The sequence below is a fragment of the Macaca thibetana genome, chromosome 6 (genome assembly GCF_024542745.1).
Source record: "Macaca thibetana thibetana isolate TM-01 chromosome 6, ASM2454274v1, whole genome shotgun sequence".
Lineage (NCBI taxonomy): Eukaryota > Metazoa > Chordata > Mammalia > Primates > Cercopithecidae > Macaca > Macaca thibetana.
In genome coordinates, this window is record NC_065583.1 from 166,526,551 (window position 1) to 166,551,470 (window position 24,920).

Here is a 24,920-nt window from a genome sequence, read left to right on the forward strand (position 1 = left end):
TAATGGAAATTTTATCCTCCGGTGTTTTAAATCTTCAGGAGCCTCTTTAGTCTTTTTCACTGCCATTTGGGGAAGAATAACAGATTGATCTTTAGATTTGTAGATCAGTTTGTACATCTGAAGTTATGAGGGAATTAAGCTGTATTTTTATTATTATCTTTTGAGATTGATCTTCACTTTAATGAACATTAGATTACAGTTATTTCCTTGACCTGATTGTAATTGTTTTTCCAAAATTAAGCACATACATACACACACAGTATGTGTAAATGGTAAAATTTGTAAAATGTGTAAAATTTGCAATGAGTCAGTGAATAGATGTAAGGTGCAGAAACTGAAGAAAAGACCTCCGTCTCTGAAGATACTGTCATAACTGTGGCTGGTACATTATTTAAACATCACTGATCAAATATTAATATTTTGTAAGATGGTAAAGCTTGCTGAGAAAAGGGAGTCAGTGGGGCAAAATTAATGAAAAAATACCTACTTGGGAGGGTGAGGCACGAGGATCGCTTGAGGCCAGGAGTTCAAGATCAATCTGGAGGGCTTAGTGAGATCCTATTTCTAAAACAAAAATCTACCTGGGCATGTTGGTGTGTGCCTGTAGTCCCAGCTACTTGAGAGGCTCAGGTGGGAGGATTACTTGAGCTCAGGAGTTTGAGGTTGCAGTGACCTGTGATTATACCACTGTACTCCAGCCTGAGTGACAGAGTGAGACCGTATCTCTACATAATATAATAATAATGATAATAATAATAATGAAAGAATGTGATTTACCTACTAATGAAACAAATAATTGCAGAATATTTTATTATAATTATCCTAACAAAAGAGGAAGATAGAATGATATTTGGGGTCATTTTATTAGCCATTACCCTACAGAAATGTAGCTTTGATGTGATACATTTTTATGTTAACACTGTATGATATAGAAAAGTGATGATAAAAATTGTTTCCCTAAGTAAAATAGATGTGACTTTAATCAAAGTATGATTTTTAGAGTTTTCATTTTCATCTTTGCTTGACTGCTGTAACCTTCTACACACTTTTTTAAACATAACCAGATTTTCACAATATTAAGTCTTATGCTTCATAAAAATGGGATGTTGTTCCCTTTATTTAGGTCTTTAATTTCTTTCAACAGTGTTTTATAGTTTTCCACGTACAAATCTCCCACTTCTTTTGTTCAGTTTATTTCTAAATATGTACTCTTATAAATTATTTTCCTAATTGCTTTTCCAGATTGTTCATTGCTAGTGTATAGAAATGCAATTTGCATATTGATCTTGCATCCTGTAACCTTTCTTTTTTCTTTTTGAGATAGGGTCTTGCTCTGTCACCCTAGCTTGGGTGCAGTGGCATAGTCATAGCTCATTGGAACCTTGAGCTCCTGGCTCAAGCAATTCTGCCTCAGCCTCTTGAGTAGCTGGGACCATAGGCGTGTGCCACCATGCGTGACTAATTATTTTATTTTATATTTTATAGAGATAGGGTCTCACCATGTTGCTCAGGCTGGTCTCAAACTCCTGGGCTTAGGCGATCCTCCCACCTCAACCTCTCAAAGTGCTGGGATTATAGGCTCAGGCTACCATGCCCCATCCTGTAACCTTTATAAACGCATCTATTAGATCTAATAGTTTATTTGTAGATATCTTAGGATTTCCTATACATAAGATTATATCATCTAATCTGGAGTCCTCTTTTCTTTTTCTTGTCTAATTGCCTTGGCTAGAACTTCCTATACAATGTTGAATAGAAGTGGTAAGAGGATGAGGAAGTTATCTTCTATTCCTGATTTATGGGACATCGTTATTGTAAAAGGGTGTTAGATTTTGTCAAATACTTTTTCTGTTTCTGTTAGAAGATCATATTGTGTTTTTTTCTTCTGTTAAGTAGTACGGTGTATTTTTAATACATTGATTTTTATATATTGAAGCAACTCATCCTCGTAAGATAAAGCCCATTTGGTTGTGGTAAATAATTTTTTGTATGTTGCTGGACTCAGTTTTCTTGTATTTTGTTGAGGATTTTTATGCCTAGACTCATAAAGGATATTCATCTGTAGTTTTCTTTTCCTGTGACTTTTTTTTACCTGTTTTTGGAATCAGAGTAATACTGGGCTTATGAGTTCAGAAGTGTTCCCTCCTTTCCAATTTTTTGAAGTTTATTTTAGAATTTGTGAAGGATTGATGTTAATTCTTCTTTAACCATTTGGTAGTTTTTACCAATGAAGCTATTTGGGTACCTGATGCTTTTGAAGAAATTAAAATCTGTGTTTAGTTTATATGTGTCAAGAACGAACATATTAATAGTTGGTGTCTTAGTTTGGTTATCACCTTAATAGTTTACTTATTTAAATATCCAGAGATAATTCAGCTTCCCAAATGAATTGTTAAAAGATCAAATCCATCAATAATTGACAAGTTGCAAAATTTGCAGCTTTGTCCAACCAAGGAGTTATGTTTGAAGAACTCAGTGCTCTTTTAACTGATTAAACCCATTAACTGAACAAAACCATTCATTCAGTAGACATTTATTGCACATCCATTATGTGTTAGATTTAGAGGAGAAATTGTGACATGAGGGTAATAATATTCTAATGTCCTGTTGCCAAAGAGACTGTAGCAGCAATGTATGTATTCAGTTATATACCTGTAAAAGTAGAAGTTTCTTATCACCTGAAATAATCCTTCATTTGATAATGAATTTTTTGTAACTATGATTTTAATTCACCCAATTCTTAATATTGTTATCAGGCACTTAATTATTTGTTCCTCTTTGAAAATTTGACTACTGATTTCCACTTGATAGTCTCATTGTAGACAATGTCTAAGATAAAGGGTGATTAAAAATTTTTGTTCTTTCAGACTATGTTATAGGTGACATTTTGTTCTTTAAATATTCACATCAATTAAATTATATTTAATAAAGGAATTTTGACCTCAGGACTTTAATTAGTAGATATTTATTTTTTGAGAGAATTGTTACCACTATGGATCAGGGAAGATAAACATGAAAATAAGATCCTAAGAAAATTGGTTGATTGATAATTTGATGATTTTAAAAATTCACCTTATTGTTGTCTGTTCTTTAAACAAAGTCAGCTACAAAAGAGTTGTATTCTTAGGTGAGTAAGAATATGTATTTTCCTATATTTAAAAAAGTCAGCTTATATAAAAAAAGTTTAATAATCCTCAGTTCAAGAATTCTAAAGTATTCCTCAGCCTAAAGTATATTCTTGGAAGTGGAAAGAACAGAAATTGTGCTGCTGCAAAGCAAATGAAGGTCTCAAAGTGGAAAAATCAGTAGCAAGATGAATTGTCAATCACTCTTCAAGGTCTAATTCTTCTTATTGAATTTTATTCTTTTGGCCCAATGACATAGTCAGTGAAGGATCGTGATTTTATCAAATTAATTCCATGACTATAAGTACAGAAAAAAGAGAGGTTATTAAAACTCCAGAGACTTCTGAGTTCTAGTAAAACCATTAAGAAGGAACTAATGTGATAATAAAATGAAAAGCGATTCAAAACGTATCAGCCTAGCAAAGAATATTACCAACTCTCTTACAGTAATAAAAATTCTTGAAAATGCAACAAAGAGAAAAAAACTCTACCAGCTCAGATTAACAATCTGTTACAGTGGGGTTGGCCCTCATTAAATTAACCATGATATCTTAAAGGGGATATTTAATTACAGAGTGTTTTGTAACCAAGTTCAAGGGAGAGCTCTAGGGGGAATCGTTAGCATTCAGGCATTAACACCAAACACACAAAGTCTGGCCAAACATTGTCTATCATTTGGTTCACACCTGTCTTTTCTGTGATCTAGTTAGAAGCAATCTTTCCTTGGCAAGGGAGTAAGTTACACATTACATTGAAATAACACCATTCTGCCAAGCACAAAGTATTTCATCTAGATGAAGGGAGTTGGATTAAGAAATGCTTTGTGGCAGATGGCAAGATGTGCAGGCCTCTCACTCTCCATTTTTACAGCCCTGAAGGGAAGAGAGGATTAGGTGTTCAGCACTGGAACTCTAATTCCTTACTACAGGAGAAAGGTTGCCTGTCACCTGAGTAGACCTGTGCCATTCTATCTTGTTGCTGCATAGGATTACAGATCATATAAAGCTTACATTTCATAGCCACCAGAAATCATAAGATGAACTATCAAGCAAAATTCAGGTAATCCAAATCCCAAAAATGCCAGGTGCTCCCCCCGCTCACCATACCTGCTCTCTGCTTAACCCCCCTATGGGTTTATCTTCAGCACCTTTCTAATCCCGCTTTTTCTTCCTTCTCCCACATCTCCTTTCTAAGGCTCTTTTCCTCCCAGTCCCTACCCTTTAGCTATGTCTGGATGACCAACAAAGGCTTAGAAATCTCAGTGTTTTGGACTCCCCTTTGCACAAAAGTCATGCTTATAAAAGGTGAGCTTTCCCATAATAATCTCCAGTAATTACAAATTTGGAACAGACTTGAAGAGAATTTGATGCAACTCCCTCATGTTCAATACGAGGCAACTGAGAAAGTAGTGTGTCCCTGGTCGTAGAAAAGTGCCTGAACTGCAATGGGAATGCTGGTGTCCTTAGCCCTTGATAAACGCCTCCTAAGCTAATTCATGCTAGGCTGGTAATAGACAAAAGCCAGTGCATTGTCAAGTCTGTAAAATGTTTGGCAGAGGCATATGAAGGCATAGGCTGAATAAAGATGGTGCAGCAACTCAGCTAGAACTATTATTGGAAAACAGTTAAGTACTGGGCTGATGATTAAGTTATTGCCTCTCAGCTCCAACCTTGCTTTATTGTGTTTCAGCTTTGTGAGGCTGGGGCTGACCCTCTGGAAATACACTTCTGCTTTACCAGCTGCTCCCTTTTCGCTTCTGCCAAGAGGGAGCACTAGATAGCACCAGCAAGATGGAGGGAAAAGGAGGAAGGGACCTCTTTCTTGTGGTCTGTTTCCTGTTACTGACTGACCCCAAAGCCCAGTGACAATTGTTTACCTCACTGTAAAAAACAGATGTTTCAGTAGCAGTGGTTGCTTTCACATTGTGGTTTTTCCCACATGCTCAGAACCAGCCTCAATGATCCCCACAGAAACACCCACACCAGTCATTTACGCCCCCTCCTCAGAGGCATGTCCCAGCCCTCAGGGGCTGCTCCTGCTTCCAGGATTTAATAATCCTCAAATCTTCCCTTTGTTCCCCAGCCCTAGTTGTTAGTTGTTTTGTTTTCTGCGTTGCTACCTCAGTGCCCTCTTTCTACATTTTTTTTAGGTCACTAATAGTTGGTTATCAACTTTTTCTATTAAATTTTATGTTAAAATAATGGGCATGGTTTCTGTTTCTTGACCTGACTCTGAGTGATATATGTACTTCAGTCAGTATTTAATATTGTACTAAAATAATCATAAATATTTACAGAGTAGAACACAAAATTTATTTACATTTATAAGATAAAACAGGGGCCGGATGTGGTGGCTCATGCCTGTAATCCCAGCACTTTGGGTGGCTGAGGTCAGTGGATCACAAGGTCAGGAGTTCAAGACCAGCCTGGCCAAGATGGTGAAACCCTGTCTCTACTAAAAATACAAAAATTAGTGGGGCAGGTGCCTGTAATCCCAGCTACTCGGGAGGCTGAGGCAGAGAATTGCTTGAACCCAGGAGACAGAGGTTGCAGTGAGCCAAGATAGTGCCACTGTACTCCAGCCTGGGCGACAGAGCGAGATTATCTCCAAAAAAAAAAAAAAAAAAAAAAAAAAAAAAGAAGATAAAAGAGGAACTTCTTCAGAGGAATTCTGCCTTCTTCAGAAATGCCCTCTGGGTTCCCTTTTGGCTACCCTTTGATATGGTTTGGCTCTATGTCCCCACCCAAATCTCATCTTGAATTATAATCCCCATATGTCAGAGGAGGGGCCTAGTGGAAGATGATTGGATTATGGGGGTGGATTTCTCCCTTGCTGTTCTCGTGATAGTGAGTGAGTTCTCAGGAGAGCTGAAGCTGATGGTTTTAAAGTGTGATACTTCCCCCCACCATCTCCTGCCACCATGTAAGATGTGCCCTTGCTTCCCCTTCGCCTTCTGCCATGATTATAAGTTTCCTGAGGCCTCCCCAGCCATGCAGAACCATGTGTCAATTAAACCTCTTTCCTTTATAAATTACCCAATTTCAGGTATGGACTAATACACCCTTACTCTCTTCTTACTAATACACCTTACTGTCTGTCAGGGGTGCCTTCGTGGGAAAGTTTGAGAAGCATAGGCTTGATGACTTATTCCTGAGGGCATATTAATGCAAGGTAGGGGACTGTCAGAGACTAATGCTTTCATTTAAATGAGATAAAGATGGGCCATTTGGTTGGAAGGGTGATTTTTCGCAGCTGTCTGCAAATTTTACCTAAAGCAAATCTGATTGTATCTTCAGAGATTAAAAGCATGTAGCTTTAAATTATGCTATTCATCTATTCATGAAATCATCAAAAAATGAGGATGGATTGGTTTGAGATGCACTATTTTCCTGGACTCAAAACAATTTGAATAGAAAGTTCCAGCTCAAGCTGTGTTGCCTACCCCATATGGACTGGGTGGTTCATGCATGAATCAGAGCTTTAACCAGCCCTTGGAGATGGCAAAAGTCACAACTTCTGATTCGAGCCAGATCTAAACTAGCAGCTGTGGTTCATTCTGTTCACTGATCAGTGAAGCTTCTGTTTCACATTGGAATACCCATATGCATATGCTTGGCAGGCTGACTGAGTCTTGTTTGCAACTCCCAGAGAAGACATAACCATGGAGCATTATCCTTCTTGAGTAAGCTCTCGATGTTCTTCTTGAAGTAAATAAAACAAGAGAACAGAAAGAGAGGAAATTCATTCTGGAAAATATGTCAAACATTAAGTTGTTCATAATGCTGTTTAGTATCAGGAGCTAAATCAGTCTTGCATTTCTAAAGTCATAAACACAATGGTAACTAGCTTTAAGTGAGTAGATAACCTCCTGGTGCTTCATACAGAAATCCAGCGCATGGTAGTTACACTGTGGTCAAAAGTCAAGAAAGCCTCCAGCAATACATAAGATGTGTGGAGTAGGTTAGAATCAATGAGGCTGCACACGTGAGTTTGGGTCAGGCCCATGGAGGTTATGGAATATAGACGTACCTTTCTTCTATTGTTAAGTGAATAAAATCACATTAATACAAAGGGTAAGATAATCTTTATGGGAAAAGAACTTCTAAAAGGGCAACCTCAGCATCGTGTAGAAAAGAAGAGGCTGAATCCCACACAGTTGCCTGATCTGTGGTCAGAATTAGACAGCATAGAGAATCTGTCGTGGGATAATTATCTATATGGAAGCATCACGTCTTTTTACACTAGCGGGCAGATGCCTCCCGAAGTCACAGAAGTGCAGCGTATGTAACTCTGACATGCTAAAGCTGGCTCCCCAACACAGAGAGAGCTTCTCTATTTATAGGTAATTCTTTGGACATCATGGATCGTATCTTCTAAAAGAACCAATCTCAGGGTAAATTCACCTGAGAAACAAAACTTATATATAACACAGAATAAATTCACTGATTGAATTATGTTTTTAGAAATGAAAGCTGTTTTTTTTCTAAAGTGTATTTCAAGGTATTCTAGCTCCATGAGATGTTCCTGAGTAGTTCTGCAGTGAAGAAGTCTGTTGAAATTTTTACCCATCTTAAAAATAAAAAACGATTAGGTAACACAATTCTGGTTTTACATAGCATCTCAAAACCAGTGGAACATACATTTTTAAGATAAGTCTGGGAAATGATCCTAGGTATGCTTACACATGTAGAAACACAGATTAAAACTGGTGTTCCCTTTTTAGGTGTAGTCTTCTGGAAAGTTCATTTGGAGCTTATTCTTAAGAACCTCAATCTAAAACAAAACAAAACAAAACAAAAAAACCAAAAACAAAAACAAAAACAAAAACAAAAGCAAAAACCGATGATAAACATAAGAACTGTTTACTGTTTTGATACTGTATTTTCCAGGCACATGTAACATTAGACTTTCCCAACCTCTTGAAAGTAGGTATGGATGGCAATGTGACTTGATTTGGTCAGTAAAATGTGGGTAGAAGTCTTTAAGATCTAGTGCAGCAACTAAATTCACTTCTTCCTGCCATAATAATTCCAGGTTGTGAAGCCTTTGGTTAACTCTGTCAATTAGTGAAGATGACATGGAGCTGAGTCTGCTCTGTGCTACCCACCAGCTGATGTATAATGAACATGTAACTTGAGACAGAAAGAATTATTTGTTATTTCTAGCCATGGACATTTTGAGGTTATTTCTTACTTGTATAATTTAGCTTATTCTAATACAAAAATTGCTACCAGGAGTGGGGTACCAATGTAACAAAAAATTATAATTTGTCATTGGCTTGCAGGACAAGTGGTAGGCAGTGAAGAAATTGTTATAAAGTCTGAAAGACAAAAACCTTGGTAAAAAGATTGCCCACAGTGACTTGGAAGGCAGATTGTATGCTAATAAATTTATAGCTCTAGGGAAAGAGGCAGGAAAACACAATATTAGTAATGTGTGTTGGTTTCTATTGGCTGCATTTGACAAGGTATTACAAAAGACATGTTCAGGAAAGAATCAGCTGGATTCCAAGCAGGAATTAATTAGGCATTTCAGAATTGCAATGTTGGAAAGGTTGACTGATATATATTTTTTTTTGAGGCGGAGTCTCGCTCTGTTGCCCAGGCTGGAGTGCAGTGGTGCAATCTCAGCTCACTGCAGCCTCTGCCTCTTGGGTTCAAGCGATTCTCCTGCCTCAGCCTCCTGAGTAGCTGGGACATCAGGCACACACCACCACGCCCAGCTGATTTTGTATTTTTAGTAGAGACAGGGTTTCACTGTGTTGGCCAGGCTGATCTCGAACTCCTGACCTCAGATGATCTGCCCACCTCACCCTCCCAAAGTGCTGGAATTATAGTCATGAGCCACTGTGCCCAATCTGATTTTAGATTTCAAACAGTATAGGATAAAATTGAGAGAACCATTTGGCAATAAAAATATTAAAACTGAGTTTTGCAGAAAAGGGCATGATCTATATATCTACTATTAAAAACCATTCATCTGAATATATTTCCATGGCCATCACACCATTATTAAAACCTCTGTAAAGACTAACATGTACCAGAGTAAAGATCCACATAAGACATGTGTATTAGTCAGGGTTCTCCAGAGAGACAGAAATAATAGGATATATGTATACATAAAAGGGAGTTTATTAAGAATTGGCTCACACAATTAGAAGGTGAAGTCCCATGATGACTGTCTGCAAGCTGGAGGAGAGAAGCCAGTTGTGTGTCTCAGTCCAAGTCCAAAACCCTTAAAACTAGGGAAGCTGACAATGCAGCCCTGAGTCTGAGGCCAAAGGCTCAAGACCCACTGAGTGGCCACTGGTGCAAGTCCCACAGTCCAAAGGCTGAAGAGCCTGGAATCTGATGTCCAAGGGCAGCAGGAAAGGAAGCAAGCATCTGGCATGGGAAGAAGAAAGAGATTCAGAAGACTAAGTAAGCAAACTAATCCCACCTTCTTTTGCCTACTTTGTTCTAGTCATGCTGGCAGCGGACTGGATGGTGCCACTCACACTGAGGGTGGGTCTATTTCTGCTATTCTACTGACTCAAATGTCAATCTCCTCTGGCAACACCCTCATGGACATACCCAGAAACAATGTTTCACCAGCCCTGTAGGCATCCCTCAATCCAGTCAAGTTGACACCTAATAATAACCATCACAAGTAAACCCCTTGTCAACTTGGCGCCCATACACATCTCCTTAACTCATACGTAATGTCCAAATAAAGACAGTAACAAAGTCATAATTCTATTACATACAACTATTTTTTGTACAACTGAAAATGCACTAATCCTTAACTTAAATACTGTTACATAAATTAACAATACTTAAATGCTGATATGGGACGGGCGCGGTGGCTCACGCCTGTAATCCCAGCACTTTGGGAGGCCGAGGCGGGCGGATCACAAGGTCAGGAGATCGAGACCACGGTGAAACCCTGTCTCTACTAAAAATACAAAAAATTAGCTGGGCGCGGTTGTGGGCGCCTGTAGTCCCAGCTACTCGGGAGGCTGAGGCAGGAGAATGGCGTGAACCTGGGAGGCGGAGCTTGCAGTGAGCCGAGATCGCGCCACTGCACTCCAGCCTGGGCGACAGAGCGAGACTCCGTCTCAAAAAAAAAAAAAAAAAAAAAATGCTGATATGAAGCCAATAAATCTTATGTTACATGATAAAGGAATAAGAAAGGAAATAAAACAAAGATACTTAATGCAGGTGTATATATGCACAAGTGAATTCTTAACAAAATAAGGAAGAAATACTCATGACAATTACAGTCCTTGTTTCTGTAACTGGTCACGTGGTCGTAGCTGGTATTGATAATTACCTTGTTCTACTACCCATTCCATATTCTCTTTGCCTTCAGCAAGCACCTCAGCTGGTTGTGGTTTTTTACCTGGTGGAGTGACCCAGACCTGTCTGTGGTCCTGCTTGGATCAGGCTGTTGTAGTTTCCCATTGACCTTAATTACAAGGCAGGACAGTAAGAGATGCCCTAAGGGATCTCCTGTATTCCAGACATTCTCTTTCTTACCTCCATTGTGGACTAGTAGTTTGATTTCATCTTGGTAGTGAAGCTCAACAACCCCTGGCAACACTGTAACTCCCTTCTTCAGCTGTTGATTTAGAGGCAGGAGAAGGCCAAAGTGGCCAGGTGGCAGTCTTAATTTGCAGTTTAATGGAATCATTGTTGTGTCTCCTGGTGGTAGCATTCCTCCTTCTACAATGAAAACCTCTAGGCCAGGAGAACATAATGTTGCAGGAGTGGGAAGCAACAGTTTCATTAGTGGGTCACTAGGGGTAATGGTGAGTGGTGCTACTTCCATTTCCACCCTTTGATTCTTGGTCCCATGAATCCGGGCTATGGGAAAAAGAGTACCATATGTGGATGCAGATTCAGAGCATGTTCAGCCTTCTGGAGAACTTTGTCCCAGCCCTGCAAAGTATTGTCACCTAGTTCACAGAGTAATTGTGACTTCAAAAGGCCATTCCACTATTCTCTGAAACCAGCTGCTTCAGGATGATGAGGAACATGATAAGACCAGTGAATGCCATGAGCATGAGCCCACTGCCACAGTGCTTTGGCTGTGAAGTGAGTTCCTTGGTCAGAAGCAATGCTGTGTTGAATACCATGGCAGTGGATAAGGCATTCTGTGAGTCCACAGATGGTAGTGTGGGCAGAAGAACGGCATGCAGGAAAGGCAAATCCATATCCAGAGTATTCCAGTAAGGACAAACTGCTGCCCCTTTCATGATGGAAGTTGTCCGATATAATTAACCTGCCACCATGTAGCTGGCTGATCACCCTGAGGAATGGTGCCATATCGAGGGCTCAGCGTTGGTCTCTGCGTTGGTCTCCGCTGCAGCAGATTTAGCTCAGCTGTGGCCATAGCCGGGTCAGCCTTGGTGAATGGAAGTCCATGCTGCTGAGCCCAGGAACCTCCATTCCTGCCACCATGGCCACTTTGTTCATGATCCCATTGAGCAATGACAGGGGTGGCTGGGGAAAGAGGCTGAGTGGTGTTCACAGAACAGGTCATCCTATCCACTTGATTATTAAAATGCTTCTCTGCTGAGGTCACCCTTTGGTGAGCACTCACATGGGTGCACAAATATATTCACATTTTTTGGACCACCCAGAAGTTCATCCATATACCTCTTCCCCAATTTTCTTTGTTACCAATGTTGCAATCATGTTCCTTCCAAGTCCCTGACCATCCAGCCAAACCATTGGCTGCAGCCCAGGAATCAGTATGTAATTGAACATCTAGCCACTTCTTCCAAGCAAAGTGCACAAGCGGGTGCACTGCTCGAAGTTCTGCCCACCGGGAAGATTTTCCTTCCCCACTGTCCGCTGGGATATCCTGGAATGGGGCTGTCATGCTGCAGCTGTCCACTCTTGGGTGGTGCCTACAAATTGTGCAGAACCATCTGTAAACCAGGCCCTCGTCTTCTCTTCCTCTGTCAACTGATCATAAGGAACTCCCCATGGGGCCATAGGTACAGGCTGGGAGAGAGAAGGCAGGGTGGCAGGAGTGGGAACCATGGGCATTTGGGCTACTTCCTCCTGTAACTTACTTGTGCCTTCAGCACCTGCTTGAGCCTGATCACATGTATACCACTTCCATTTAATAATGGAGTGCATTTACACTAGAAGCGTCAGAAAGCACCCAGTTCATGATAGGCAGCTTGGGTTGCATGGTAGCTTGGTGGCCAACAGTCAAATGCTTCCTTTTTTTTTTTTTTTTTTGGAGACAGCGTCTTGCTTTATCACCCAGGCTGGAGAGTAGTGGCATGACTGTGGCTCACTGCAGCCTCAACTCCTCAGCTCAAGCTGTCCTTCTGCCTCAGCCTCCTGAGTTTGCCCGCTAAATTTTTTTTTTTGTAGAGATGAAGTCTTGCTATTTTGCTCAGGCTTGTCTTGAACTCCTAGGTTCAAGTAATCCTCCTGCCTCAGCTTCTCAAAGTGCTGGAGCCACCGTGCCTGGCCTCAGATGTTTGGTTCCCACCAAGTCCCAGTAGCCAAGAACTGTCTCTCACAAGGAGAGTAGTTATCTGCAAAAGATGGCAGGGCCTTGCTCCAAAATCCTACAGTTCTGTGCTCTGACTCACCTATGGGGGCGTGCCAAAGGCTCCCAACAGCATCTCTATTTGCTCCTGACACCTCAAGCACTGTTGATCTGCTGGGTCATATGGCCTAAGTGGTAGAACAACTTGCACAGCAGCCTGGACCTGTTGTAGAACCTTCTTCTGTCCTGGCCCCATGCAAAAGTAACAGTCTTTGGCTGGGCACGGTGGTTCACACCTGTAATCCCAGCACTTTGGGAGTCCAAGATGGGTGGATCACCTGAGGTCAGGAGTTTGAGACCAGCCTGGCCAACATGGCAAAACCTCATTTCTACTAAAAATACCAGAATTAGCTGGGCGTGGTGGCAGGCGCCTATAATTCCAGCTACTTGGGAGGCTGAGGTAGGAGAATCAGTTAAACCCGGGGGGCGGAGGTTGCAGTGAGCTGAGGTTGCACCACTTCACTCCAGCCTGGGTAAAAGAGTGAAACTCCATCTCAAAAAAAAAAAAAGAAAAAAGTAACAGCCTTTCAGATCACTCAATAAATAGGCTAGAGTAACACACCCAAATGAGAAATGTGTTGTCTTCAAAATCCACATAGGCTGAGTAGGTGTCATTCCCCACTGCCTTGGTTGTGGGAGGGGCCATGCACTAGTTCATTTGCAGTGCTATCAAGGAATACCCGAGACTGGTTAATTTATACAGAATAGAGGTTTATTTGGCTCATAGTTCTGCAGGCTGTACAGGAAGCATAGTGCCAGCATCTGCTTCTGGTAAGGGCCTCAGGAAGCCTCCATTCACGGCAGAAGGTGAAAGGGAGCCAGCATTTCATAGTGAGAGAGGGAGCAAGAGAGAGAGGAGGAGGTGGCTTTTAAACAATTAGCTCTCATGTGAACTAACAGAATGAGTATACACTTATCACCATGGGAAGGGCACCAAGCCATTCATGAGGGATCCGCCCCAATGATCCAAACACCTCCCACCAGGGCCCACCATTGAAGCTCACATTTTAACATGAGATTTGGAGGGGACAAACATCCCAGGCACATAAGGCCAGACGCAACAACTTACGTTTCACCTTAAAAGAAGTATCTCAAGAGGCCCCACACCACTGGACCCCTAGAAATATTACTGCACTAGAAAGTCCCTGAATTTTAGTTGGATTTATCTCCCAACCTCTAACATGCAAATATCTCAGTAGAGTCCAGAGTGGTTGCTACTCCTTGCTCACTTGGTTTAATCAGCATAATGCCGTCAATGTAATGGGCCAGTGTGCTGTCTTGTGGAAGGGAAAAGTGATCAAGATCTCTGCAAACAAGATTCTAATACAGAGCTGGAGAGTGGATGTACTCCTGATATAGGAGAGTGAAGAGGTACTGCTGGCCTTGCCAGCTGAAGACAAACTGCTTCCGGTGGGTCTTATGGATAAAGATGGAACAAAAGGCATTTTCCAGAGCAATAGCTGCATACCAGGTACCAGGAGACGTGTTAATTTGCTTAAAGCAAGGATACTACATCTGGTATACAGCAGCTGCAATTGGAGTCACCAGTTGGGTAAACTTAAGATAATCCACTGTCATTCTCCAAGATCCATCTGTCTTTTTCACAGGCCACATAGGAGAGTTGAATGGGGATGTGGTGGGAATCACCACCCCTGCATCCTCCAGGTCCTCGATGGTGGCACTAATTTCTGCAGTCTCTCCAGGGATACAATATTGTTTTCAATGTACTGTTTTCTTAGGTAGAGGCAGCTCTAATGTCTTCCATTTGGCCTTTCCCACCATAATAGGTTTCACCCCACAGGTCAGGGAGCCAATGTGGAGATTCTGCCAGCCACCAAGTATGTCTATTCCAATTATGCATTTGGAACTGGAGAAATGACCACAGGATGGGCCCGGGGACCCACTGGACCCATGATTAAGTCAGACTTAAGCTAAAACTCTATTAGTTCCCTGTCTTCCATAAACCCCTACTCTGACTGAAGGACCACAGTGATGTTTTGGGTTTCCTGGAATCAATGCCAGCTCAGAGCCAGTGTCTAGTACCAAAAAGTTCCGTTATTTTCCTTTTCCCAATGCACAGTTACTCTGGTAAAAGGCTGGAGGTCCCTTGGTGTAGGATGGGAGGAAGATTAACAGTATAAATGTTTGGTTGTGTAGTGAGGTTCTTCTTCAGGAGGACCCAGCCTTCCCTTCATTCAAGGGGTTCTGGGTCTGTAAACTGGCTTGAGTCTGGAAATTCACTGAAGGGCCATGATTCTTTGTTTTTATAATTCAAATTAGTCTTTTATTCACTTAATCTGGAAGTTTTCTGCTTATACAGATCAAGTAAGAACGTAGTAGGCTTCCTGTTGATTTCACCTCTAGGAACACCGGGATTCATTAACCACTGCCAGAGCGCTACACAAGTCAGACTATTCTGACTGTTACTTTGCTTCTGCTCTCTGTGATGGTAACTATGCTGGCCTTGCCTTTGATGGTTGAGTGCCACCACTTGGCCCCTGCCACCTCAGGATCCCAATTGCATTTAGATTTTCAGCCTGAGTGACTGCAGTTCCCACTGTAAGATCTGGCATACAGAGAACAATCACAGAGCTCTCCAAGGATGCAGGTGCTTCCCTCACAAATCTATTTTGCAAGGTACTGGTGAAGGGTATGTCTTCCAGATCCTCCCAGTTGGTATAAGTAAGTCTAAAGTGACAAATCTACTCTAGCATTTCAGTCTCCCTAAACCTTTGGACCCCTTCCTCTACATTAAACCAAGGGAGATTAGGCATTTGCATCTCACTCACGGGCCATCTTTTGATCCATGTTTCAGCTAACCAAGCAAGTAAACGATCAGAACCTTTTTAAACTCCCCAAGCTGCAATAGTAAATGCAGAATCTCTGCTTAGTGGGCCTGTATCAATAAATTCAGCCGGATCCAACTGTATGTTTCTTCTACCATTATCCCACACCCTTAACATCCACTCCCCTACTTGTTCCCTAGATTTATATAAATTAGAAAGCTCAAGTATTTCTTTTGGAGTGAAGTGCACCTCATCGTGGGTTATGCTCTGAACCTCACCTCTAAGCTCTGCTGGGACTTGAGTCTGGTTATAGGTCTGGAAGCAAAGAGGGGTGTTAGGGGTGGGTCCTTAGGAGAATCAGTGTTGTGTTGCCTGGCAACTGCCTCAGGGAGGCCATTGCTGTTTCCTCAGGCAATGCAAGGTTAACCTCAGAAAAGTTGGAAAGGCTGGTACCACTGTGGGTGGGGAGAGGAGGTTGCACCACTGGGGGTGGGGAGGCCACTTCCTCTGGAAAAAAAGACTTGTCAGAATTTAGGAGCTCCGTGTCCCCAGCTTCATCAGGGTCCTCCCACAGGTTCCCATCCCAACTTACAGGACCCCATTCTTTCCCAATCAATGCCCTCATTTTGATGGTAGACAGCGGCGAGGCTGAGAGATCACCTTTGTTGTAGGTTAGCCACTCACACGATAAGAGCTTGTGTTTGATTTTCAGCAACTTCAATTCTTTGTCTACAGCAGAGAAGATTCTCACCCAGGGCACCCTTAGGAACTTTTAGGCTATGTATGTGCTTCTGGAGCTGGGAGTTAGAATCCCTGAGCTCACCTTTTTCTTTCATCCCTTCATCCAGTGAACTTAGGAGCAACCAACCTACTTCATTATATCCGTTGGTTCTTTGCAAATGTTCAAAGGCATCATGTGTGGAGTCAGCAAACTTCTTGCCTTTCAGAGCTGGGAACCAGGAGAATCAAATGCATGTATCTTGCATAAGTCTCTAAAGAGTTCACGCCAAGGATAATCAGTGCTCTCCATACTATTAGAAGTAGAGTCCTTAGCATTTTAGGTCTAATCAAATTAGGGAGTCAACTCCCAAAATCCCAAAACCAACTAAGGAAACCCATCCTTAAAACCCTGTTGCTCTAGAACCACTCCTAGTACCAAAATCTCTCTTAGGGTTCTCCAGAGGGACAGAACCATTAGGATATATATACATATAAAATGGAGTTTATTAGAGAGAATTGACTTACGTGACCACAAGGCGAGGTCCCATGATAGGCTGTCTATGAGCTGGGGAAGGAGAGAAGTTAGTAATGGCTCAGTCCAAGACGGAAAGCCTCAAAACCAGGCAAGTTGCCAGCGTAGCCCTCAGTCTGAGGCCGAAGGCTCAAGACCCCTGCTGCACCCCAGGGGGTGCTGGTGCAAGTCCCAGAATCCAAAGGCTGAAGTGGAGTCTGATGTCCAAGGGCAGGAGGAGAGGAAGTAAAGCCTCAAGCAGCAGAAGAGAGGGTGAGGAGGCTCAGCGAGCTGCCCATCCCCTTTCTCCTGCCAGCTTTGTTCCAGACGCACTGGCAGCCCATTGGATGGTGCCCACCCACATTGAAGGAGGGTCTTCCTCTCCCAGTCCACTGACTCAAATGTCAGTCTCCTCTGGCAACACCCGCACAGACACACCCAGAAACAATACTCTTCCAGCCACCTAGGCATCCTTCAATTCAATCAAGTTGATGCCTAACATTATCCATTACAATATGTCTTGAAGGGAACCATGAATGTGGCTGTTGGCACCTGGAATTTTCTGAAATTCAATACTAAGAAGTAGATTAAGTTGTTGTAAGAGGTGTACCTCCAAAGGAATCACCAGACTGAATTAAAAGAGATTCCAAGTATTAAAGACTTAAAAGAACCCCTGGCCCACCAAACATTTAGGGTGGGAAGTGGCCTGAGAAAGCTGTGTGGATCTCAAGCAAAATGTATTCCCCGGTGTCTACTTCAGATGTGTCAAAGAGTATGATGGGAAAGAAAGCTGGGCCCATGGAGGATCATGGAGAACAAGGCTTCTTGCACAGAACATATTTAAGGACTGGGCTGATATCCTCAGACCTAGGGTAGACCTACCAATATTGGTTCAAGCTATTTCAGAGTTGCTAAAGGCCAGTGTCTGCTGTATATCTCCCATTTTTCCTCTTTCCAAACAGGAATGTTTGTTGGAGTCATCTGTTCCCTGTTTTATCTTTGTAAGTTAGGTGTGTGCGAGGTAGATAACTTGTCTTTTTACTGCATAACTCTCCAGAATAAGAGGAGACACACCCAGGCCCAGTTTACTGACTGCCTATCACCTGAACAGGCTGAATTGTGTCCCCCCAAATTCATATGTTGGAGCCCAAACCTCCAGTGCATTTGGAGACAGGGCCTTTAGAGGTCATTAAGATGAAGTGAGGTCATAAGGCGGGGCTCTGATCCAATAGGACTGGTGTCTTTATAAGAAGAAGAAGATACACCAGTAATGCATACACACAGAAAAACAGGCCATGTGAGGACACGGTGAGAAGACGGCCATCTGCAAGCTAAGAAGAGCGGCCCCAGGAGAAACTAAACCTGAAGATACCTTGATCTTGGAATTCCACCGTCCAAAATTTTGAGAAATAAAGTTTTATTAAGCTTTTTGATCTGTGGTGTTTTGTTATGTGGGCCCTAGCAAACTAACACGCTCCTGATGAAGATAGTACCATGCATTACCCAGAGATACTTGATCCATGACTGAATGAGACTTTTGATCTGTGTCTCCTGGGGAGAGAATAAATGAATTTTGCTCAAGAGAGAAACACTGAACTGATCATTTGGTGACTGGAGAGGTGGATTATAGCTACATGAGGACTCCAGACATTCACCAATATTCCAGCATGGCAGGATTGTACTTCCATGCCCCCTTGGATATAGGAATGGTCATGTGGCTCACTTGGCCAATTAAATATGAGCAGAAGTGACAGGTGTTTCTTCTAGGCAGAGTCAGTCCCTTAAGAGCTAAAGCACAATTTACCATGTTCCCTTCCTCCTGTCACTGCAATCTGTGACATTCCAGATGGCAGAGCGTGAGCCAGCCTGTGTTCCTGAATGCAGATGACCTGGAGCAGAGTTCCAGCCAATCTGCAATAGTTGTGGGCATGGGTGAGAAATAATATTTAAAGCTAATGAATTTCTGGAATTGTTTATTACTGTGGCATACTCTAGTCTATTTTAACTGATCTAATCAATAATAACGGTAGGGAAAATTTCCAAAATCCTCATAGAATTCAGTTGTATGGTGTGATCAATTAATTCAATGTATTGGGTTTTGTCCTTCAGTAAATAAAGAAGTAGAGCCGACATCCGATTATTCCCACCCATCACTGAGCTGTGCTTTGTATTAAAAGGTGATGCTATTGAATTTCTGTCAGAAGAACATGCTTTAAGTTAATTTGTCAGTAGTGGTGATGGATTCTCTTAAAACCATTCACGGCTCTCCACTCGGCTGCCTCTAGTAAGGTTAAGGGTTATATATTCATCAGAGCCAAGCCTGAGCCTCAGATCCACAATGTCAGTCCCATTCGCTTTGGGCTGCAACAGATAAGCAGGAAGAATTGATACTAAGAAGACAGAGTCCTCCAGTGGATCTTCAGAGCGTGTTTAGCTTGAACAAACATGAACCACAAACCAGGAACAAGGGCAGCCATCAACAGTTGTAAAATCAAGGTATAGGGACTGGAGAAATACCGGCTGATACATTTTTAAATAATAAGATTTATAAAAAACTTTTACCACATGCAATTCCACTAACTTATTGACAAAATTCTAAGAATATAGTCTGGTATACTGCTATAATAAAAAGTTAAGATTAGCTTAAAAGACTCTATAGAATGGAATACACATTTCTGTTCATTGTATGGTTGAATGGTTGCTCTCTCTAACAATACTTCAGAAAGTAAAGGACCTCAAGGGTGTGTGTGTGTGGGGGCGGTAGTGAGGAGAGATTGAAGAGGGAACTCTTGGGAAGGATTGCATATGAGGAAGAAAGTAGCACTGAAGTCTAAAAGCATTGTCCCTTTCCTCTAGAAGCTTCTGGAAGATGTCTTCTGTCACATTTGCTCAAGAAACTATTTTGTGCAGTGTGATCATGTCTCCCCTGCCACAGCTGGTTGGCTCAAGGGGGCTCTTGACCCAAACTGGGCCCTTCCCTAGATTTTTTTACCCAGTGTTTACAGAGTTGAATCAGTCTCTATGTAGTAGCAGAAGTTCTAAGAGACAAAGCATGGAGTTGTTGACAGCATGGCCTTGCCCTTCTGGAAGGTTGTGTTGAGAGAGGGAGGAATGAAGCAGATGTGGAAGGGAGAATAGAGCCTAGAGGAAAAGAAGACAGCCTGCAGTGCTCAAGGGCCTGGCTGCGTGTGGCCACCGGGTCTTGTTATAGTCAAGGACAAGTTCATACTGCCTCTGAGCATGACAAGGTAGCCCAGCACCCTTGTGTATGAGTCTCTCAGGGCAGCTGTCACAAAGTACCACACATTGGGTGCCTTAAGACAGCAGAAATGCATTCTTTCACATCGCTGAATGCTGGAAGCCCAAGATCAGGTTTCAGCAGGGCTGATTTCTTCTGAGGGCTCTGAGGTAGACAGTCTGTCCCATCCATGCCTCTCCTTGCTTCTGGTGAGGGCTGGCAATCACTGGCATTCCTTGACTTGTTGATGCAGAACTCCAATCTCTGCCACTGTTGCAACGTGGCATTCTCCTGGCATCTCTTTGCATTGTCTTTCCTCTACATGTGTGGGTATCTGTATCTCTTATCTTTTTATATGGACACCAATCATGTTGGATTTAGGACACACTCTAATGACCTCATCTTAATTTGATTACATTTGTAAAGACCCTGTTTCTTTTTTTTTTTTTTTTTTTTTTTTTAGATGAGATCTTGTTCTGTCACCCAGGCTGGAGTGCAGTGGTGTGATCTTGGCTCACTGCAACCTCTGGCTCCCTGGATCAAGCGATTCTCCCACTTAGCCTCCTGAGTAGCTGGGACCACAGGCACACACCACTACACCTGGCTAACTTTTGTATGTTTAGTGGAGATGGGGGTTTGCCAGGCTGGTCTTGAACTCCTGACCTGAAGTGATTCGCCCGCCTCGGCCTCCCAAAGTGCTGGGATTACAGGCGTGAGCCACTGGGCCCAGCAGGACCATAATTCTAAATAAGGTCACATTCACAGGTATTGGGGTTAGGTCATGGGGATATCTTTTTGGGTGACACAATTCAACCCTAATCTCTTGCAATATACCGTTTTCCTTCAGGTGCTTGAAAGTGGTTTAGGCCCATTGAAATTTCACTTCGATAAGCCAGGAAGGCACCTGAGGCAGAATTTGAAGGAAGAACAACCGAAGTGAGGTGTAGAAGTTATCATCAGTGTTGGGGGGACTACTTTATTAGGATTTGAGTGAGGAGAATGGCTCCAAGGAGAGCTGTGTGTGGCTGCACACACCGTTGGTTCCACAGAAGAAGGGTAGGAGTGGGACCTGTCAAGGATCCTGCCTTTTCAAGAGAAACCCAGCTCAAAACTACTTACGTGAAAAAAGGCAGGTGGAGTTATTGACACATGTAACTGGAAAGACGGGAGATATTGTGTACAGAGCAGAAGAAAACATACCTATTGTCTTTATGTGGAAATATCAGAAGTAGCCAGAAAATTTCTCTTTATCACAGCCTAGAAACTATTAATAGTAATACTACTAAAAAATGGCCATCTAAATATATTTGAGTATACTGGTGAATGGCCAACTTTTTAAGTGATATAAAATCAAAATAATAATAATTACAGTAATTATATATAATATTACAGGGGCTTAAAGAAAGAAGAGGCTTTTGCTGGAATAGTTAGAAAAGGTCTTACAGAAGAGTTAAAATAGCGATATTTGTATGATGAATCATGTGAGCTATTTTATTACAGCTCTGGGATCATGAATAGAGAATCTGGGATTTTTAGGACTCATGGTATTCAGCTCCAGCCTTAGTAGTGTTATTGGAATGGAAATGGTCACTGTTCATTGGAGGGTATCCACTTCAGACTTCCAGTTTTTAGGCAAGGAGGAGAGTAGTGGCAAATTTTAAAAAATTGGATTTTGTTCCCAAGTAATCAAGGTTATCCCTGCTTTAGTTTATTCTTTTTTAATTAGAAAGAAGATATGAGAAGAACCAAATCAATCTCTAGAATTTATTGCCCAGAAGGCAGTAGGCACTTCCACTCAATGAGTTAAAGTGCATGGATTTGAAATTTAAGTAATCCTGTATTGGAACAAGACAAGGAAGCATTTAAATCTCAATCCAGCTTCTCCCTCATCCATTGGGGCATATGCTTTAGGCAGTGTAAATGGATGTAGGAAATTAATCTTCTAAAAGGCAAATAGGCATTATTCCCAGATACTCTAACAAGAAGGTCAAGTTCCCTATTTCTTTTTTTTTTTTTTTTTTTTTTTTGAGATAGAGTCTTGCTCTGTTGCCCAGGCTGGGGTGCAGTGGCCGGATCTCAGCTCACTGCAAGCTCCGCCTCCCGGGTTTAGACCATTCTCCTGCCTCAGCCTCCCGAGTAGCTGGGACTACAGGCGCCCGCCACCTCGCCCGGCTAGTTTTTTGTATTTTTTAGTAGAGACGGGGTTTCACCGTGTTAGCCAGGATGGTCTCGATCTCCTGACCTCGTGATCCGCCCGTCTCGGCCTCCCAAAGTGCTGGGATTACAGGCTTGAGCCACCGCGCCCGGCCAAAGTTCCCTATTTCTAATTTGTTTTAAGTTTCAGGAAGAAATTTAAAATCTGAGAAATAGAAAAAGGGAAGAAAATATGTTGTTCTGTCTATAGATGCCTTGCTGGCATTTCATAAAGATTAGGTAATCTTATAGCTAATTAGTCGTTTTATTTTTGGCAAATATATCCATATGATAGAATATTCAGGAGTGAAAAAGGGTGTATGGAGTAACATAGCTCTACCTCCCACTCTTGGGCATCAAATCCATAACTTTCCCCATAAGGCACTCAGGGTCACTGGTTTCTTATGTATATTCCGGGAGACATTCTGTGCATTTGTTTACTGTACATATTGTACAAATAGTGGCATATAATATAAGCTAATTTGAATTTTGTGGGTTTCCCCCTACCTTGAAGATCAGTCCACATGGCTACATGAAGCGCTGTACCTTTCTAATGGCAAATAACATCCTATCCTGTGGATGCATCATGATATTTTAAATTGCCCACCATTGATATACTTTAAGACTGTTTCCAATCTTTTGCTATTATAAATAATGAGGTTTTTTTTTTTTTTTTTTTTTTTTAAGTCAGAGTCTCACTTTTGCCCAGGCTAGAGTGCAGTGGCACCATCTCGGCTCACTGCAACCTCTGCCTCTCAGGGTTCACACAATTTTCATGCCTCAGCCTCCCGAGTAGCTGGGATTACAGGCATGCACCACCACGCCTGGCTAGTGTTTGTATTTTTAGTGGAGACGAGGTTTCACTATGTTGGCCAGACTGGTCGTGAACTCCTGACCTCAGATGATCTGCCTGCCTCGGACTCCCAAAGTTCTGGGATTACAGGCATGAGCCCCCACGTCCAGCCAAGTTTTTTTTTTTTTTTTTTTTTTTAATATTCATGATTTCATATGTGTATGAGTGTACTGTAGGATAAATTCCCAAAAGATAAATGTATCAGACAGGGGTTGGTCAGCAAAATAGAAGCTACCGTATACATAGAATGGTGTTAAATGTTTTAATAAAAGGAATGAGGGCTTACACATCCTTGAAAGGCCTGGGGAAGTCAGGCCTTCATCTGTCATCTGTCCCCATTGGCCAGTCTACTCTCAAGTCAAACTTCCCAAATCACAGCTTTCATCAATGATTGCAATTCTCTACTCAAAAACCTGAATGGTCAGGGAAGGTGGCACCAAAAATCTCAGCTGGAAGCCCTGCAGTGGAAGGTTCCGACATGCTCATTGCCGGGAAACTCTAGGAAGCTTTCACCATGTATCTCTGCATGCGGTGCAACGCAGATGCTTCTCGGGACTTGGCCAGGAGCGCCAGTCTCACATCTCCCAGTGCGTCTGGTCCTAGTTCTCTCTGGAAAATAATGTCTCCTCTCTTCTGTCTCTCATCCCCCACAGTGCCTCTCCCTAGAGGACGATAACTCAGAACCACACTGGGTGCTGTGGGGAGAGAGTTCTGGGCAAGGTCCTCCTTGCTTCTCTATTGAATGAAGAGTCTTTAGGAGGGAGGGGTGGTGAAAAAGAATTGACAACAGACAAGGAATGTAGAGCGATGAGTTTTGTGTCATGCTTAGAAAGGATTTACTTACTTTGAGAGCATAAGAGAAATTGCTCATGTTTCTTTTCAACTATTTTTGTGCATTAAATTTAAATTTTTGATCCATTTGTGATTTGCTTTGGTATGATGAGTATGGTGGATATACACCCTAATATTTTACAAATGAATTAAAGAAAAGCAGAGGGTTCTACATTAGATTTTATTATTTTTAATGCTTTCAGGAGGTTACAGATTCTAGACATTCTGCCTATAGGTTCTAGCAGTATCTATGCTACTAGATCAGGTTGGGGAGACAGAGGATTGCGAAAGACTTCAGGTTGGGAAAATGCTGAGAGGCAGAAATGAGGGTGGCATATTCACAGAACAGGGAGTAAGAGTAAATGGTCTAAGGAGAAGTTTGATGATGTGGAGTAGGGGAATAAATAAGATTGGTTCAGTAAGATGGAGTCATACTATAGAAGCCCCTCAATATCAGGCACAAGAGAAGATGGAACAGGTTTTTTTTTTTTTGTTTTTTTTTTTTTGAGGGTCTCAGTTTGGAGGGCAGTGGTGCGATCATAGCTCACTGTAACCTCAAACTCCTGGGCTTAAGTGATCCTCCCACCTCGGCCTCCAGAGTAGCTAGGAATACAGGCATGTGCCACTGTGCCTAATTTTTAAGAACAACTTTTTGTAGAGATGGGGTTTTGCTATATTTCCTAGGTTGATCTTGAACTCCTGGCCTCATGTAATCCTCCCACCTCAACCTACCAAGGCATTCGGATTATAGGCCACAGCGCCCAGCCTGGAACAGGTTTTTGAGTAGATAATTGCAATCATTGATGAAGGCTGTGATTTGGGAAGTCTGACCTAGGAGTGGACTGGGGGATGAGGACAGATGACAGAGGAGCGGGGGCCCAGGAGGAGGTGACTGCCATACTCCACACCTGAGCTCCAAGCATCTGTTGGATGTTCTTCAGGACCGGTGGGCAGCTGAAGTGCAGGAGCCTCTGTATGCATTAGGCACAAGTTTCAAATCCGGACTCTTGGTTGCATTCTCAGAGTGAGAAAGGTGCATCCCCAGGGGGCCTGGAGACCTTGTGTTCAGCCTCTGCTCCTCAGCGGACCCCAGACAACATCTGAGACCACG

At 42.2% G+C, this 24,920-nt stretch overlaps 3 protein-coding genes across 10 annotated transcripts in view; 1 reads left to right on the top strand and 2 right to left on the bottom strand.

Moving 5' to 3' along the window:
* Positions 1 to 24,920, bottom strand: part of ROPN1L (rhophilin associated tail protein 1 like) — a 918,600-nt gene that overhangs the window by 261,630 nt on the left and 632,050 nt on the right. The window lies entirely within an intron of this gene.
* Positions 1 to 24,920, bottom strand: part of CCT5 (chaperonin containing TCP1 subunit 5) — a 739,483-nt gene that overhangs the window by 64,465 nt on the left and 650,098 nt on the right. The window lies entirely within an intron of this gene.
* ATPSCKMT (ATP synthase c subunit lysine N-methyltransferase) overlaps positions 1 to 24,920 on the top strand; it is a 202,351-nt gene that overhangs the window by 47,345 nt on the left and 130,086 nt on the right. The gene's annotated exons all lie outside the window — the stretch shown is intronic.